The 19883-nt window shown below is 31.5% G+C and overlaps 1 long non-coding RNA gene across 2 annotated transcripts in view; it reads left to right on the top strand.

Moving 5' to 3' along the window:
- The first annotated feature begins 2198 nt into the window (after positions 1-2198).
- Positions 2199-19883, top strand: part of LOC145321490 (uncharacterized) — a 47658-nt gene continuing 29973 nt past the window's right edge. The window contains exons 1-4 of one of the 2 annotated variants that reach the window (XR_013880255.1): positions 2199-2268; positions 2486-2615; positions 4950-5093; positions 5902-5961. This is a non-coding gene — a long non-coding RNA (uncharacterized LOC145321490). The remainder of the gene's footprint in view (positions 2269-2485; positions 2616-4949; positions 5094-5901; positions 5962-19883) is intronic. The other variant, XR_013880254.1, reaches the window with a different exon arrangement.

Here is a 19883-nt window from a genome sequence, read left to right as displayed (position 1 = left end):
GCTAAAGATCTTGCTAACCGCTGGACCATGTGGATTCTGATTTAAATGTAAATATACGTATATAGCATTAGTTTTAAGCTATTTTATTATGTGGAAGGGAAAACATATGCAAAAAAATCTTTTTATTTTAGTTTTTAAAAATAATGTTCAAGTTTGTCAACCAAAACATATGTGCGTTACTAACTAAATGCTTTGATTGCTTTAAAAGTCGAAATATCAATCCAGTTCTTAAGTGGTGCCAGATATACGCTTTTTAAGAGCAATGTACTCTTTATTGGCCCAATATTTTTCAACTTTTAAAAAATTAATTCCTTGCATAATGTTTCCAATTATACATTGATTTTGACTGAAATATTTTCCTCATCCTTAATAGTTACTTGCTGAAATAAAATTAATGGTAGTGTTTACACTCTCCTTTTATGATCTCAATTATGTTCATTCTATGTAGGATTTTTTCCCATCTTCCCCTCTCTGTTTCTTCTTTCCCAATGTTGTACACCTATTTTGTAATTACTTTGATATGAAAAAAATCTGGCACCTATGCTTAGTAGTTGTTGTAGAGGTAGAGTGGAAGAATAGTGTTAGCTCGAAAGTGAAAATACAGAATGTAGGGTAGTGCGGGGTTAATGCGGTCATCGGGTCAATTCCGGTCAAACGACCAACTTTTTTAAAACCGTTTTTAACGGTGTTCTAAACGTTTGCGAGAGAACTTCAGAAAAGCTAAGTTGTAGTTTATTGCCTTTACTTTCATTTCTTACTTATTTCAAAAATTTGCAAAAAAAAAATTTCAAAATAGGCCATGTTCAATCTAAAATTGTGAAAAAATGGTAAGTCCTATCGACCCCCGGGTTTTTGTAAAATGAAAGATATGGCATTCATTTATCGTTTGCAATTGGAGGCGTTGTTCTAACTTGATTTTTTCATATTTTTTTTTTTCGTCTATAAAAAATGGTCTATTCCGGTCACTTTTTAAATGCACTTTTTAAATGCATGACCTAAGCCTTAATCATTGCCTTGCCTGTTGTGTGATGTACATTACTAGTCATTTTACTGCTTGTATTATGTCATGATTTGTTGCCTAAGCTTTTCAATTTGTAAAGACTTTATTGAATTTTGATTGTTTGTTTTATTAAGTTGAGTGTCCAAACGTTGCAACCACTAATTGTAATTTTACAGAAGGGGTTATTTTGTGTATCATCAATTTATTGGCCATTGTCTTATCCCTTTAGATCCCTGGATGAAATAACTGTCTTGGTTCTAATCACCCTCCCCTTCCACAGGCAAATATCTTTGCAAGCGCCTAGGTGTGTGGGTTTGGAGGGGGGGGGGGGGGAATAGACTGACTCCCCTCCATTTTCAAGATTAGGAAGGCATAAAAAAGGTGGATTTCTCCCCCCCCCCATTCTTTTTAAGGTTAAGATAATAACTTTTTAAAAGTAACAGAATGTCCTTTTTTGTCTCTGGGGAAAAATCTTGCAAACCACTGAACCTAGATGGCTCTCCTTTACATTGAAGCCACTAGTAGATCCAGGGAAGGTTTATCATTATTTTGTGTCAAAGTTCATCCATCCTCACTAACCTTAAATAAAAAATTAAGTCAGACAATAGAAAGCTACTATAACATAACTCTAAATGATTTTGAATATCTATGGAACAAATAATTTGATGTTAAAAGTTGCTAGTCAATTTTACAGTAATTTTTAAAAGCAAAGCTTTTCTATAATTAGGGTCGGTCCGTCCGTCCATATGTCTGAGAAAGATAGCTTTTTTTGTTAATTTAGGCATGTTAGAATTGTCCTATCGATCTAAAACTTTGCAAGTTGATTCCTGTAGTCGTTTGGTACGATTTGGAAAGCATAGCAACTCTATAATCATTACCAAAATGTCCATACATCCATTTTAAACATGTTGATTTTACTATTTTTTTAACAAATTTTTATGTGATCTAATTATCCGAATTATCTGATTTGTGGTATATTGATTCCTGGGACAACAGAGTATAATATTATAAGCGAAGAAATTTACTTACAATTTTGCTTTGAATCTTATACATTTATATTTGATTATTCAGTTTTTTGACACTATACAAGTGTTAATGTTCAATTGTCCTACTGTTTCAGTGCTTCACTTTTATGGATGTTGTCATCCTTGTTATGATATAAGTATATACAGTCAATATGAAATAAATATCAATTTTCAGAAAATATGTGAAAATGTTGAGCCATTGCTTATACTACATTGCATTGGAGTGAATTTTGCTTATCTCAGGTAAAAAAAAAATATTTGTGGTTTTCTCCAAATGCCTAGTCCAGCACAGATTCCCCTCACCTCATCAACCTTACATTTAGAACAACCTATTTTCTTAAACATATGACTGTTATTTTACTATGTTTTTTTTTATTAAATTAAAGTATAAATTAATATGACCCACTTACTATTAATAGAAACTAATATTTATTAAGCATAATCCTATAATATTGTTTAGTTATGAGTTACAGAAGAGTGGCTAACAAAGGAATATAAATAAGTTTGGTTGATGATGGTAAAGTAAAGTAGGTCTGAGATACAGTAATACTGGTTTCTAACTTCTACTTAATTCAAACTCTATTTAGCAGGTAAAAATTTTGGTATACTTCAAATCTGGATAGAATCTCCTCCTGTTTATTTAGGAAATAGTGGGCATTGAGTGCAAGTAAGAAAGATATGACCAGTAAGATATATAAGTTTTCCGGAATTTTAATGTTAGGGGGAGATTTGAAATCTGCACACACCCCACCCGAAGGCGTGTTAGGTTAGAAAAAACCCCCCGCAGAAACGGTTTACACAGGATGTACTGGGACCTTATGGTGGTTTCAGAACATGCTTTCCCTAAATTGAGTTAGTACCTTCCCATAGTTGAAAATTTTAAAATTACTTTTGGTGATCAAATATTACTTTTATTTTTAGACTACCTTAACCTAACCTGCTTTATTGTCTTATTTTGTCTTTCATGTTTATCATGCAAATTCGCTGACATTGCAGTTGAAATGTCAGATATTGGAGCTTTCTAAAAAGGTCTCTAACATTTTTCTAGCTCTAATACTTTTTTAGATATCTTATTTCAAAGTATTGCTGTAAAATCATCTTTTACACAACAAAAAGTTGAAATAAAAAATTAGTTATTTTAGAGTAAATTACATGTATCTTCATATAAATCACTATAATTTTGCTCCAAATTGACCAAATTGGACAGTTAAGGTGCCTAAAACTATCTACATTCAATGGACAATCCAAATACACACTTTTGAGACTTTATAAGTCAACAGGAGAAGGCTAAAATGAAATATCAAAGAAACAAATGTAATTTAATTTTAATTAAAAATCACTATTAAGGCATTTTTAATAATGTAAAAGGAGTATTAAGGTACAAGAAACTCATAATTAATTATGATTTATTATTTTTAAAAATCTCAGCACTAGTTTAGAGTACCTAATAGTGTTTATCAACAAAAAAAATGTGGCCTAAGAATGAATTGTTTCTTTTATTATATGTGAGATCATCCATAAAAGTCTTTTAATTACTATGTTTTTTTTAGTTAAGATGGCAAAAACTAATTTTGTTTCATAAGGTTATAAAAAATCAAAAAAGCCAATCAACTATTCCTATAAAAAATTACTAGAATTAGTAGATTACATTTGTAACCTGCTTGGAAATGATTAAAATTCTAACCAATTTTTGGTTTATTTTCAATGTTTATGTCTATTTTTCATAAGATATGTTTCTATTGGTTCAAAATATCAGATGATTGTGTTTTATTGGCTTTCTAATTACAAAGTGACAACTTTATACACCATAACTTACCTTAAAATCCTTTCTAAAGTCGATTAAATTTCAATTTATTTTAAAAAATAGGAAATATTTTTTTCCTTTAGCATTTTTAAAAATCATTTCAGCATGCTCCTATTGGCTTATATAGTCTTAAAAACTATGTATTTGGATTGTCCATTGAAAGTAGATAGTTTTAGGCACCTTAACTGTCCAATTTGGTCAATTTGGAGCAATATTGGAAAGATTTACATGAAGATACTTGTAATTTTCTTTAAAATAACTAATTTCATATTTCAACTTTTTGCTGTATAAATGATGATTTTACAGCAATACTTTGAAATAAGATATCTAAAAAAGTATTAGAGCTAGAAAAATGTTAGAGACCTTTTTAGAAAGCTCCAATATCTGACATTTCAACTGCAATGTCAGGGAATTTGCATGATAAACATGAAAGACAAAATAAGACAATAAAGCAGGTTAGGTTAAGGTAGTCTAAAAATAAAAGTAATATTTGATCACCAAAAGTAATTTTAAAATTTTCTACTATGGGAAGGTACTAACTCAATTTAGGGAAAGCATGTTCTGAAACCACCATAAGGTCCCAGTACATCCTGTGTAAACCGTTTCTGCGGGGGGTTTTTTCTAACCTAACACGCCTTCGGGTGGGGTGTGCTTACCTACAAAAAAATGACATTGAAAAAACTAGAGGTTGGGGTCATCCCCCCCCCCCCCCGATCTGTAAGGGTTAAGAAAAGGTAAAACTTATCAGATCATGGAAAGAAAAGGAAGTAGCGGGTCTCATTGTAGCGTTTGATTGTTTTTTTTTGTTTAAGTAAATATTGATGATTACCTTGCAGTGTTAGATAATTGATCCTGGTTTAAAGCCCTCTGCATGGGCTGTATTAGGAGAAATGCTACTGTGAAAATATGATGAAACCCGCTACTTCGTTTTCTTTCCATGATTTAATTCATCTGTAATTGAGGATAAAAGGCTGATGCAATTTGGATATTCTCAATTGCTATAAAAGATAGATGTTTGTGTTTTATGAAAATATTTCCATGGTTACTGTTCATCTACTATTAAACTCCTTTTACTTTTTTATCTCTGAGGCTTCTTACTAATGTTGTCATCCTTGTTTAGGAATCAATGTGTAATAGAAGACAACCTAGTGATCTACACTGCAATATAATTGAATAATATTACAAATAGTGAACAAGTCAAGGAGAACTGAAATGCAACAAAATTAGCCATTGCCCCTTAATAAACAGTGTAGTGTATTTACAGGTAAATATTTTCTCATAACTACTCCATTAGGAAACAATTTATTTTGTAAAGAAATAGATATAAAAGAATATAATATAATTTTAGATTGAACAGATAAACTTTACTTCTACACTAAAAGATTCAAATCAGAAATGAATATGTCTAGTAGAGTTTAAATTGTAAAAAAGTTGTTGAGTTAAGTGATAATTGTCAATTATTAGGTATATGCTTAATATTTTAGCACAGGCAATGTGTCTATATCTTCCAGGGAGAAATGTATATTAAATTTAAACTAAAATTAAAACAAGTTTTGTTAGACCCGATTGGTCCTGAGTTTCGGTCTATCAAAACTGGTGTAAATTTTATGAATTTTGTTTTTATAATCGTGGAAAATTATCTCTAATATGAGCTATACATGATTTTTCAGAATGCCTGAGACCCGGTTCTAATCCAGCAGATATTAATCGGTTTTAAAGCCATGCTGAAAATATTATTAAAAATTAAATCTAAAATGAAATAGCCTAAAATAACCATCCCGTAACCTATTTGAAACTTTCTGCAAGAAGAACTTTATCAGTTTAGTAATTATTTGAAATCTTATGCCTCACACAAAAACCCTTATTTCTTTATACAATAGGATAATACAATTTAGCTTGATGTCTGTCTGTCTGAAGCCTAAGGACCTGAGGTAGTTTTAAGCTATTCTCTTAAGAGATGGGACAACCTAACTCCACGAAAAAAGAATAGTCCCCTATCAAAAATTTTAAAGTTAGGGGTGAAGCCACTATATTATATATAGAATAATTAATTGACGTATTTGTTATTTCAGTTCTAGAGAAGCTTTGCTCCCAAGGAACAACTTGGCCTTGGTTTCATCTTCTGTTGTTAGGTAAGTTCCCTTAAATAGCCTGCCCAAAATCAAATTTAAGCAGTACTGTAAACAGTGGATTTATTGTCCAGAGCTGGATCTTTAAAAGCGTAGCCGTGGCCGTAGTCGTGGTCAGAGTTACAGCCACCAACCTAATAGCGATCTTTAAATCATATTAACCACGCGTAATCGTGGCCACAAAAAAAAATGCGATCTTTAAATCATATTGACAACGCGTAGTTGTAATCGTAGCGTGGTTAACCACGCTAAAAGTGACCACAGTCCGTTGGTGTGGCTAAAGCGTTGCTAAAGCCACAAAGACAGCTGCTTTTGATAATTTTAACGTAAAACCATTGAAAACGTAAATTATAATTGTTAAATGAATTTATAAATAATTGTACGGGCATGGAATATTTTATTTTAAAACTATCATAAAAATATTTTAATTGTGGTTTTTATAAATAATAAAATAAAAGTAAATTATAAAAGTTAGGATGTAGTTTATTTATATGATGTATAAAATAACGTACAGGCATGGAATGATTAGTTAATATTGAACCGTCACGTACTAATAAAGTATGCTGCCTGTGTTACATAAAGAGACAGTTTTTAGGAAATTAATATGATAAAACTATAAATATACTTAAATTAAATTAAATTCTTTTGGGGATTTATTGCTGCAATATTATTGATAAGGTTGGAATATGATTACATTTTTTAAATTTTAGTAATCAAATGTATTTCTTTATTTATATTGAATTTATTGGACTCTACCTTTGTCTTGTGTGTAGTGGCTGTCTGTCCAGCCGTGCTGGGCAATTGGCCAGGCGTGCAATGTCGTGCTGTGCCGTGCCCCGGCACGATATAGGCCATACCAGCCGTAGTACCAACTACATTGGATCATGCCCTTAATAATATGTAAATATTACAAACATTTAAAATGTGTTATTAAAATAGTAATTTTGTATAAAATATAATTTCATTTCTTTGATGAAAATAATTTATTTTTAGGTGGGCCATAAAAGATTTTAGATATCCATATTTCTAGGATAGCCGGCATTGCATTGCTGTAAAATCATTTAAAAATCCATGTTTTATTAGCAGCACTGTGGCGACGACTACAGCTACAGCTACAACCACAGCTACGCCTACGACAACGACTACAACTACAACTACAGCCATGACTACGGCCACGGCTACAGCCACGCCAACGGCTACACATTTAAAGATCCAGCTCAGGCGTTTTTAGATCAAACCACTCAATTTTCATTGTCTCACAAAAATTAATTTTCTTCTAATAATATTCATCCATTCTAAAACAAAGCTTTTCTATATTTAGGGTCTGTACGTCCATCCGTACATCATAGTTAGCTCTTTTTTTGTACATTTAGGCATGTTAGGATTGTCCTGTGATTTCAAACTTTGGATGATGATTCCTGTAATAATCATATACAATTTAAAAGTGTAGGAACTTTATAATTGTTACCAGAAAGTATGTACGTCAAATAATCATCCTATTCATCTAAATATTGGAACTTTGATTCCAAGAACTACAAGATACAATATTTTTAGCAAAGTATCGCTTTAATTAAGACCATAAAAATATAAGTTTATACTCCATTTTGTATATATTTAAATTAATATTCTGCTTATTAAGTTTTGACATTTTAAGTGTTCGTTGGTTCTACCTATTCCCTAGGCTACCTAACCCCTCCGGGTTATCCTAACCTTGCGGGAAATTTACCTGTCCTGCGGTTCCCTAACCCTGCGAGGCGATCCAGTGACCAATAAAACCTAAACAATCCAAATAATAAAGTAACAGGATGTTTGTCTGTACCAAAGGATCTTGTAACCGCTGAACCAATCGGGTTCTCCTGAACAAGGTATCTTCTCATAGGTCATGGGAAGGTTCATAACTATCTGGGGGGAGGGTACCACCACCCTCACAAGAGAATTATAAAAAGAATCAATTTGAAAAAAAAATATATTTGCTTTTACGTAAAACCAGCAACAGAGACATGAAATAAAAGTGCCACTAGAGGCCTCAAGGGACTTAGCCGCTAGTAAACAATAAAGTAATAAACACGTTATTTTCAATACTCAATGAAGTACAAAACAGGGATTTTAGGAGACAATGGCCGTTAAATTCATTTACATCCCCAATGATGATGAACAACATTACCCCTTCTGTAGATTACAATTAATGCTTAAAACGTTTAAACACTCATTTTCATGAATGTTCCAATCAAAATTTAAAATAGTCCCTATCGTTGTTGAGGTAACGAATGTTATTATAAACTTTGGGTACCAGTATAATAAACAAAGAGCCCAAACTGAGCACAGAATATTGATCCATAGGTCCAAACTTGTATCTTTATTTTAGTTTTAGAAAAATTTTGCTCCTAGGAAATACTTGACCTTGGTAGTGTTATCTGTTGTGTTTAGATAAGCAGTAAAATTCCCCTGGGAGGGGATATGGGGATGTTCATTACACTATAGTCCCCAAAGTTTTATAACAATGTTTTCTTATTCTTGTTATAACAACTTTGGGGAATTATATTGAATTTTTATTGGTTCATGTCCAAACATTTAAACCACTTATTGAAATCTGCAGAAGCGGTAATTTTGTCATAATTAGGGATGTACATTAATTAAGCGGACATTGTCTTATCCCTTCAGATCCCTGAGTAAAATTATACAGTTTCATAAGTAGCGTAGCTATCCATGAAATTGAAACTCACCAGGATAGACAAACAGTAACATATGAAGTATCAATGCTAATTTTAGAAATATGAAAAAAATAATGCTTGTTTTTTTGGGGTACTGGAAAGCTCCTTCAGGGTAAGGGAAACCCCTCCCCTTAAGAGAAAATAACTGTCCTCCCCTTCCATATTTTCATTTAATTTTAAAAAAATTTAAGGGGGGAATCTGAGATTGCACTTTGTGTTATCCTATACTATAAAGTATAACGGGTTTTGTCTGAAGCTTAAGATCTCAATAATTACTGAACCAATTGGGTTTTCTTTTTTAGGCAAGCTTCACATAGGTTAAGTAATAGTTTTAGGCTATTTTATTTCAGATTTAAGTCTTTGAATGGGTTAAAGATATTTTTCTAGCCCCTCTTTGTCAATTTGAAGACAGAAACTCTAGATTCTAGGGGCGTATCCGCTAATAAAAATGTATAAAGGAGAACCCCCTCCATCTGACACACAACTAAAGGCCTTGCTGAGCAGTCCGTGACAAGTACCAAATCTAGTTGTAAGATAGCTAAGCTTTTGAAAAAACAGGGATGACAACATCCTAGTAGCGCGGAGCACAAAAAAACATGGTTTGACAAACGGCAGTTAAAGAGCAGATGTTCAGTAGTAAAATAATAATCATATAGAAATAATAAATTATGTAAACTGGATACCCCTAGCTAGAGAAAAACTTTTGATTAGATCTTTTGATTCTGCTCTCAATAAAATTGTGTAATTTGCTTCACCCAACAAACATTTAATCATCAACTAAACAAAAAAACTTTTTTTTCAACAAATGCTTTTTCAACACATAAAATTCGTTTGCAATTTCAAAGATCTACTAAAAAAAACCTCATCATTTAGTTTATAAAAAAAAATATTTTACACTGAACACTTCTTTAAACTTAAATTAACTGTGTGCATTTGCAAATTTTTATAAAAAAAACCTATATAAAACACAGTTAACATTTCATAGGATTAAGCTTCTTTGATATTTAAGTTATCCTTAAACACAAATCAATTGTTCAATGAGTCAACATTTTTCACCCTGTAGTTTCCATTTCATGTTTCATCAAAAAAAAATGTACACATTTTTTCACTTTTTTGGTTATTTTAAAAGAACATCAAATCTTCCTCCATCCTAAAACCTAAACAAACCAGGAAACCATAAAGATCAAAATTTTTCCCATCTCAAGAATAACTCCACCCATTTCTTTTAACAGATTTCAAAATCCAAATCTCCACCCATGAACAACCAAGGACAAAAATAAATCCACAACCTTTTTTCCAACCCCCCCCCCCCACCCAACTCCTCCCACTTTTTTGTCTCCTCCCAGTTTTTTTTCTTTCTCCGCCTTCAACCAAACTCACCTATCTAAAACTCCGCCTATTTCCTAACCATCCAAAAATTCCTTCAATAAAAACCATCTCCCGCCCCATAACTCAAACAAGGCCAAGAATTATTCCCCTACTCCTCCTTTTCAAAAAACTAATGTTTTAATCTTTTTTTTTCAAACTTTTTCAGTTGTCATCTGTTTTTTATGGTGAAACCTAAGATTCAAAATAATTTGTGACATTGTTATATATAAATGTATGTTTAATATCTTTGATCTTATTTGCTGTTATCTAATGTCTCATACCTATATTTTTTTAGACGAAATAAATTGAAAATGATTGTTAAAATCGAAATATATCTTCATGTCTTAAAATAGTGTAATTTTTTTAAAAATAGGTTGAAAAACATACTAACTTTAAAATAAAAGTAAACTTTCGTAGCATGACAGACAGGCAGACAGACAGAGGGACTAAGTGAATTATATACTGAAAGATTATGAATAATCTTCACACAAAAATTCAACATACTATCTAGAATAGCAGCCATGAAATTCACGTTTCCCCTATTTCTAACAGACGGACAATTTTCGATTTATAGAGAAGATTTGCTACTAGTAAAACCCTTCATTGCATTGCAGGGATCTAAAGGGATAAGACAATGGCCAATAAATATATGTACCAGACATATGTCTACTTGAAATCTATTCAATATATCTTTGACGATGGAAATTTGAAACTCACGGGTCAATATTTCTTTAATATTCCCCCTATTTTCGAACTGTCCAAAGTCGTTTATAATAATTAGGGAAAGGGTTGAATTTGGACAGGAAACATAAATATTAAAATCTTTTCTAAATTTTTACGATCCTGAAAGTTAATATTTACTGATATTTTCCAATAAATTTTTTCGTTCCGTCAAAATTTGGAAAAATAGCCAATATGGCTGTCTAGAAAGAACACGAAACCTCTACACCTAATATTTTCTCAGTGTTTTTTTTTACTTTTTATACAATTTTTTTTAAAAATTAAATATTGATGAGTTTTTTATTTTTATAGAATGAATTATAAAAAAAATAATATTGGTTGATTGGTTTTTGCGATATCAGAACTCAGAACCATATCAGTTTTACTTTTAAACAATTCAATAAATATGAAAACTTTAAAAATTAAATATTGATGAGTTTTTTTTATTTTTTTAGAATGAATTATAAAAAAATAATATTGGTTGATTGGTTTTTGCGATATCAGAACCATATCAGTTTTACTTGTAAACAATTCAATAAATATGAAAACTTAGATATAAAATTTGTATAATAGATAAGACTTTTAAATAATTTATTCTCCCCTTTCTTTATTCCAAAAATCTCGATTTTTCTTTCATTGTCATATCCTAGTATTTATTATGTGTATTTGTATTGTCATGTGAGTATGTGAGAGGGTTGTAAAGGATAGATAAATTACCACCCCCCCCCTCTCCCTCACATAGCTGTTAAGACTTAACATTTTTTGTATCAGGCTTTCAGCGTATCTACTCTATAATAATCCACCTTCCAAAGTTCCAACACCCTACATTCTCTAACCCTCCACCCTGCTTACTCTTCTACATTTTAACTCAACCATATATCAAACTTGCTAATATCATAAAGTGAAAGAAAAGTTAAAAAATAAACCACCAATAACCATTAAATAATGTATTAATCATTCTAACTCAAGTAATATGTACTAATTTATTATTTAACCTAACATACTAACAAAACAATAATCATAACTTTTTTTACTTTAATGAAATAAATAATCTAAATAAATAAATAAACTATGTTGACTTAAATAAAATGAAAATAAATATTTTTATTTTATTTGGATTGGAGTTAGTTTTGTAAATTGTAACGTTTTGTCCTTGTTCTCTAAGGTCTCATATTTCCTGTATCATGAGTTGACCCTTAGCTTTATGCGGTCATAAATGTTCCCCCCCCCCCCAAAAAAAAAAAAACGCTGAATCGATAATAATTTCAGTCATATCGTTAGTTTCAAAAAATAATTTACGGCTTCAAAATATTAAAATTGGTGCCAAATATTGCTAAATTCCCTCAGTGAAAGTTAAATCCTATTTATATTTCCATCCAAAGTTGCAAGTCAAATATGAATATGAAAGGGGGGGGGGGGGGGGTTAAAATGTATATTGTCCTTGTTCACGTGACTAAGTTGACCCTTTTATCAATATACCTTGTATATTGGGGAATATTAACAAGGATTAAAACATCCATAAAAACTAGTACTGAAACTTTATGACAAACGGATACAGGAAGCAAATGCCTACATTACCAGAAATGAAAAAAGCTATCCGCTTTCTTACGGATTGACCAGCCCTAATTATAAAAAAGCTATTGTTCTGTAAGATTAAAACGATTTCTGAAACTGTATAACAAACGGATAATAACACTTAAATAGTTCAGAATAGTCGACAAATAGTCGACGGACAAACTGACCCTAATTATAGAAAATTATTGTTCTGTATGAAGATCTCATATTTCTCATGTGAGTTCAGTTAAGTTGACCCTTCCAGTTTCCCTTCCTTAATCAGGTGACATAAATTTTTCCTCCCCGCCCCCCCCCCCCAAAAAAAAAATATTGTACAGCGATTAAGCGAAGATATGTTAATTTTATTTACCATAAAAACGAGTACTTTTAAGTCAAGTTTTTATTTCTATATAATTACTGACCCAACGGTTTGAAATAGATATTTATCGCATTGTGCCGTATATGTAATTTAGAAGCCATATTGGAATAGATATTTATCCTATCATATTATAGACAACTGACATTATTCTTTTATTTTAGTAATTATGGGAAAATTGAAACAAATTTAAAATGCACGGAAAAATGTCTATAAAAATTTTAAAAAAATTAATTATGAAATAGCTTCGCTCCAAAACAAAAAAAATACTGAAGGGAAACAAACTAATCTAAAATCTTAAATATATATGAACATAGCTTTGTAAGTATGTCTGTCCAGGCGATAAATTTAATTCAAAAAATAGATATTTATCAAATTATCACATCGTATTATAAGCGTATGACCGGAAATTAAAAACGATTTCTTTCAACTGAAGTCCAAAAAAACCGTATATAGTTATTCCGAATTTTACGATTTGTATTTAATAAAAGATAGACAGACAAAAAGAAAGAACTAAAATTATTAAAGTGATTATCTAAATTTGGTTACTATCATCATATCTTTGTATAATTGGTCAAAAAGCCTTCATAAAACTCCTAGGAAAGTACAGACGATATTTTTATTTACCATAAAAACGAGTACTTAAGTCAAGTTTTTATTTCTTTGTATGTAGATTTCTAGAATAATATCTATTTTTTTTAATAAAAAAAATTAAATCGACTTATATCGACAAATTACGGCTTTGTGAAAAAAAAACTAAAGATATATTTTAAAAATTAAAATCCACGGAAAATGTCTATAATATGTTAAAAGTAAAAGTACTATAGAACCTATTTTTTGAAGCGAAGCTATTTCTGATTTATTTACATAAATAAAAACGAAAATGTCTATAATATGTTAAAAGTAAAACTATAGAAACTAACTTTTGAAGCGAAGCTATTTCTGATTTATTTACATAAATAAAAACGAAAATGTCTATAATATGTTAAAAGTAAAACTATAGAAACTAACTTTTGAAGCGAAGCTATTTCTGATTTATTTACATAAATAAAAACGAAAATGTCTATAATATGTCTATAATACGATGCGATAAATATCTATTTTCTGAAGCAACATAAAAGATAGACAGACAAAAATCAAAATGTATTTCCGTGAGAAATTAAATCTTGTTGTTTATCTCCCTCCCCCACCCCTCCTTCTAACTAACCATTACTACCAGGCTAAACCAATCTAATGAAATTCTCCCCTCTTTTTATAAGGTTTTAATTTAACACCTGCATTTATAATATGTGTATGACCGGAAAGTAAAAACGATTTCTTACAGATTTTTCTTTCTCATAAATTTAAATGATTTCTATTTCAAATATTATTTTTTCAAGATTATATTAAAATAGTATTTAAACACAATTTTACGGATATAGGATGTATGTATGTACAATTATAATTTCTACTAAGAGTAAGAGTTATCAAATATAGTAAAGACAAGACTTATTAATCCCAGTGTATGACCGGAAAGTAAAAACGATTTCTTACAGATTTTTCTTTCTCATAAATTTAAATGATTTCTATTTCAAATATTATTTTTTCAAGATTATATTAAAATAGTATTAAACACAATTTTACGGATATAGGATGTATGTACAATTATAATTTCTACTAAGAGTAAGAGTTATCAAATATAGTAAATTTAAATGATTTCTATTTCAATCAAATATTATTTTTTCAAGATTATATTAAAATAGTATTAAACACAATTTTACGGATATAGGATGTATGTACAATTATAATTTCTACTAAGAGTAAGAGTTATCAAAAATATAGTAAAGACTTATTTAAGCTTTAAGTGTATGACCGGAAAGTACTTAAAATCTTAAAACCACGTTAAAACCATCGCAAATACGTCGTATGATGACCGGAAGAAAAGGCCAAAGGGGGCGGAGATTTAGTATAAATATCTGAGTTCCGTTCAAATACAACTTAGTTTAATAAAATATAAGAAGCATTCAAGACCAAGGTCAACAAGTCAACAACACCAGTCATCTTATACAGTTTTCCACAGTCATCCCTATCAGTATCATCTTATTCTTATCATCATATTCCATCGCCATCGTCCTGTTCACCATCGCCATCGTCCTGTTCACCATCGCCATCGTCCTGTTCACCATCGCCATCATATTTATCATCAATTATTATTATCTGATTCTGTTAATAATGCCTTCAGTAACCAGGAGTATGGTACGTGCGGGGGTTGCGGCCCTTGAACCGGCTGTCCAGCCTGCCCGTGTCCAGCGTGCCCGTGTCCAGCGTGCCCCTGTCCAGCCCCAGCGTGCCCCTGTCCAGCGCGCCCATGTACGTGGTGCACCACGGCAGGCGGGAAATATAGGGCAAAACCTGATCATCATTGGTGATCAGGTTTTTAATGCTCCTGGAGTTGGACCTGCTGGTGTAGTACCACCGCCGCCAGTTGACCAGCCTGCCCCTGGTGCTCCTGCTCCTGGTGCTCCTGCTCCTGGTCCTGCTCCTGGTCCTGCTCCTGGTCCTCAAGGTCCTCAAGGACCTCAAGGTCCTCAAGGTCCCAGGGGCCCTAGGGGCGCCGATGGCCCCCCTGGAGTGGGGAATAGGGTCAACAATAGTTTCACCATTAATAATAATAATTATTATAATTATATTATTAATGGTGTAAGAGTCCCTATTCCTGTTCCTGAGCATCCTGGCCAACAGAACCAGATAAATATTCACATTCACCAGCACTATCATTAACCATCATCAATCAACTTGTCATAATCAGTTACCTGTTCACCATCGCCATCTGTATATATATTAATAATCCATCGCCATCTATTATTACCTGTTCACCATCGCCATCATATATTCATCTAATATTAACTAATTATTTAACTATTTGTTTTGTATGTATTGTAAATAGAAACTTAAATAACTATATTGAAATTGAATTGTAAATATTATAAAAATAACTTTTGCGTGATATTGTAAAAAATAAATGTGATAGAAACTCAAAATAATACACTTTTTATATTCATTTTTGGTGGATAGTCTTTAGATTTAATTTTATTAGACACTAACACTTTCAAAACGATTCTGGTAACGATTAATTTAATTATAGAGTTGCATGTCAAAAAAAAATCAGTTAATACTTGTGTTTGGATTAGGAACTTCGGATAATTATATCGCATTATTGGATTTACGGCCTAAACTAACCGGCTGCTTATTATATACACTTTTTATATTGGTGGATAGCTTTTAGATTTAATTTAAAAGTTTAAAAATGATTCTGGTAAAAAAGAGAAAAGATAGAGATTTATCGCATCGTATTATAGACAGCTTTCCGCTTTATTTAAATAAATCAGAAATAGCTTCGCTTCAAAAAATAGTTTCTATAGTTTTAATTTTAACTTAATTATTAAAACCAGATTTTTTAGCCCCGAGGAGCCGTTTAACTATGAAAGAAATAGCTATCTGTCTTAAAGAACGAACGAATTAAAAAGTAAAAACTTTGTATATTTGTAATTGTTTTACATAGAAAGAGTAGTTTTTATTGCAAATCAAATATATTTTTTTATCCGTGGACCGTGGGACATGAAATTTCGTTGTTTCTCTTAAATAAATTAATAACCCCTCGCCTCCCCCCTCCCCCAAGCCATGAAAAAAAGAAATGAATATAAATAGATTCAGATTTCAATTTGAGATCCTTGGTAGAGAGATATTAACAGACATCCTATTATTTTATTTTTTGGTTTTCAATGATAACTATGACATATATAGAGTAGACAGAACAGAAAAAGAGTAGTTTTTATTGCAAAATCAAATATAATTTTTTTCATTTGTTTTTTATCCGTGGAGATTAACAGACATCCTATTATTTTATTCTTTGGTTTTCAATGATAACTATGATATATAGACAGAACAGAAATGTACAATCGTTTGATTATTAAAACCAGTTTTTTTAGCCCTGAGGAGCCGTTTAACTATGAAAGAAATAGCTATCTGTCTTAAAGAACGAACGAAGAAATTTCGTTGTTTCTCTTAAATAAATTAATAACCCCTCGCCTCCCCCCTCCCCCAAGCCATGAAAAAAAGAAATGAATATAAATAGATTCAGATTTCAATTTGAGATCCTTGGTAGAGAGATATTAACAGACATCCTATTATTTTATTTTTTGGTTTTCAATGATAACTATGACATATATAGAGTAGACAGAACAGAAAAAGAGTAGTTTTTATTGCAAAATCAAATATAATTTTTTTCATTTGTTTTTTATCCGTGGAGATTAACAGACATCCTATTATTTTATTCTTTGGTTTTCAATGATAACTATGATATATAGACAGAACAGAAATGTACAATTGTTTGATTATTAAAACCAGTTTTTTTAGCCCCGAGGAGCCGTTTAACTATGAAAGAAATAGCTATCTGTCTTAAAGAACGAACGAATTAAAAAGTAAAAACTTTGTATATTTGTTTTATTCAAAAAGAGTAGGTTTTATTGCAATTAGAGTCTTCCAACTAATTCACTTACAATTTTGCTTCATATCCGTGTCATGTTATTTAGTTGACCCTTTTTAAAAAAATTTAAATTTCCCTTCCTTGCGAAAGAATGTTTTTAAAACTTAAAACATATGAAATGATATTATCAGATATTATCATCAATCTATAATATAAATAATTGGCCAAAAAGCCTTCATAAAGTGTTATAAAGAGAATATAGTATCACTGAAGATATCTATATTCCAACTTTCAATATGTAACTTTGAAGCAATTTTGTTTGTTTTCTACATTACCGAATACTTTGTGAAATCAATTCGTCTCAAATGTAACTTTTCTTAAAAATAGGTTTCTAAAACTTGAAATATAATTTTTAACTTTTCTTACCAATGAATGATGAAAGTATAAATTTAAGAACAATTTGAAATATTTACCCTCTAACGGCTAATTTATTTACTATAATTTCATCGTATTAAATCCAAATTTAATCTTGTTTCTCCCCCCCCCCCCCCCATCCCAATTATTACCATACCATTACCAGGTTGGTTACGATATTATATATTTGTTTTTTATCCGTGGACCGTGGGACATGAAAGATTAAGCATCAAATCCTCCCCCCCTCCTCAAAGGGGAAATTAGCAGAATTCTTACATGTCTACCTAATAAAACATACATAAGTAGCGAAGCTCTAAAATTATGAATAATAAATAGACCATTTGGAACAATGTATGGTTGTCTTTTGAAGCATTAAGCTAATAGAAAAACGTTAAAACTTAAACAATTGAATTTACATAATCCTAAATTTGCCTAAACTTAAAATTGTTTATTTCTTATCAGTTCAGCATTTTGATTATTATTATTGTCAACTGTCCTATCCCCTCCTAATATTTATGTTTTTCCCCCTTTTTTTTTGGGGGGGGGGGGAGCTAAACAGATATCCTATTACCTCCTAATATTTATTACATACAACACCAACCCCAATTTTAGGGGGTTACATGGAGAAAATGTTAAAAATTTTGAGATTTTTACAAATTACACCTCTAAATATATAAAGATAGAATATAGATTACTGATTATTATTATTGTCCACTGTCCTATCCCCTCCTAATATTTATGTTTTTCCCCCTTTTTTTGGGGGGGGGGGGGGAGCGCGCATTACCACTCCGCCCATATTCATAATGAGCGGTGAAAATGGACAAAAAAATTGTAAAATACGTGATAAAACATTTATAACAATCTTTTTCTATATATAACAATATAGTGTATTTCCGTAAAAAGACTCGGACGGAGGGACGTATGGACATACCTTAATTATAGAGTAACAAGGATTCTTATAATTTCATTTTCACTATGTTTATATATATGAGGGGGGGGGGGTCACGATTAATTTTTAACTTGGGGAGTGGGTAAGATTATAATTTATTATACTAGTGTAGTCTCACCCCTCCCCTATTTGAAGGTTGACCGTTACAACTTACGATACAAATATTGACCCCTCCCCCCCCCCCCCCCCAAGAAATAAGTTAACAATTCAAAACATATGGAAAATAGGAATTAGCGAAGCTTTTCTATAATTTGTGTTGGTTATAGACGTCAGTTAGTATTACTATTTTATATAATTTATAGACAGAATACTTACTTATAATTATACTTATGCATTTATGTTAATGTTCCCCCCCCCCCCCAAGAAACAAAACAAAACAAAACATATGGAAAATTCAAAATACTAGGAATTAGCGAAGCTTTTCTATAATTTGTGTTGGTTATAGACGTCAGTATGTTAGTATTTATATAATTTATAGACAGAATACTTACTTATAATTTTGATTATACTTATGCATTTATGTTAATGTTTTGCTTTAATGGATATTGTCATCCTTGTTAAAAATATTTCACACATCCCATTCCCAACACTTCATATTTGAAGATATCTAGAATATTATAAATCTTAATAATTTCTTGGAAACCAACAACAAAGAAAAATTTGTAGGGGGTAATGATTCCTTGAAATTTCATTTGCTTACAGACCTTTGAAGTGACAACATTTGAACATTTGTTTTATTTTTGCTATCGTTATGGCGGAACAAGGACAGAGAGTCAGAGTTGGGCGCAGGCGCAAGCCGGTGATGATGGATGACTTGGTTCCTTACTTCCCCCGTACTCTTACCTGCACAGATCCAGAACCGGCTTTATACCCCGACCTGATGCCTGGATGGTACGCCCATTATCAGGTCCTACACAGATATTTTAAAGATATATGTAACCTGCTTTACAGGTCGGGGTTTCAGAGTGTTCGTAATATGGAGGCGCTCAGACTATTTAGTGAAGGAATTGGTATATACCAATTCCTTCACCAAGCCCTTCCATCTTCTCAGCGTACACGCGAAGAAAATGAACTTGTTCTGCAGCAACTTGAAGCCAAATGCAACGGTTACCGTGACGACGTTATCCAGTCGTTAGCTGTCTATGACCGTGCGATTAATTTAGATGGCACAGTAGATCTATCATCAGATGAAGACGAATATCCCGATATCTCCGGCGATGTAAATCCATCTTCCGATGATGACGATATTGACGCCATCCTGGAAGTTCTGGAACACGAAGGTGGCGCGAGCGAAGGTGAAGGTGATGACTCTGATGAGTCTGTGATCATTATCGATTGATCATTGATGTTGCGTTGAGTTGAGATCGT

This window comes from Acartia tonsa, chromosome 6 (assembly GCF_053477335.1).
Source record: "Acartia tonsa isolate MP-2025a chromosome 6, ASM5347733v1, whole genome shotgun sequence".
Taxonomy (NCBI): domain Eukaryota; kingdom Metazoa; phylum Arthropoda; class Copepoda; order Calanoida; family Acartiidae; genus Acartia; species Acartia tonsa.
Note: the sequence above shows the minus strand (reverse complement) of the source record. Positions and strands in the feature narration are given on the sequence as shown.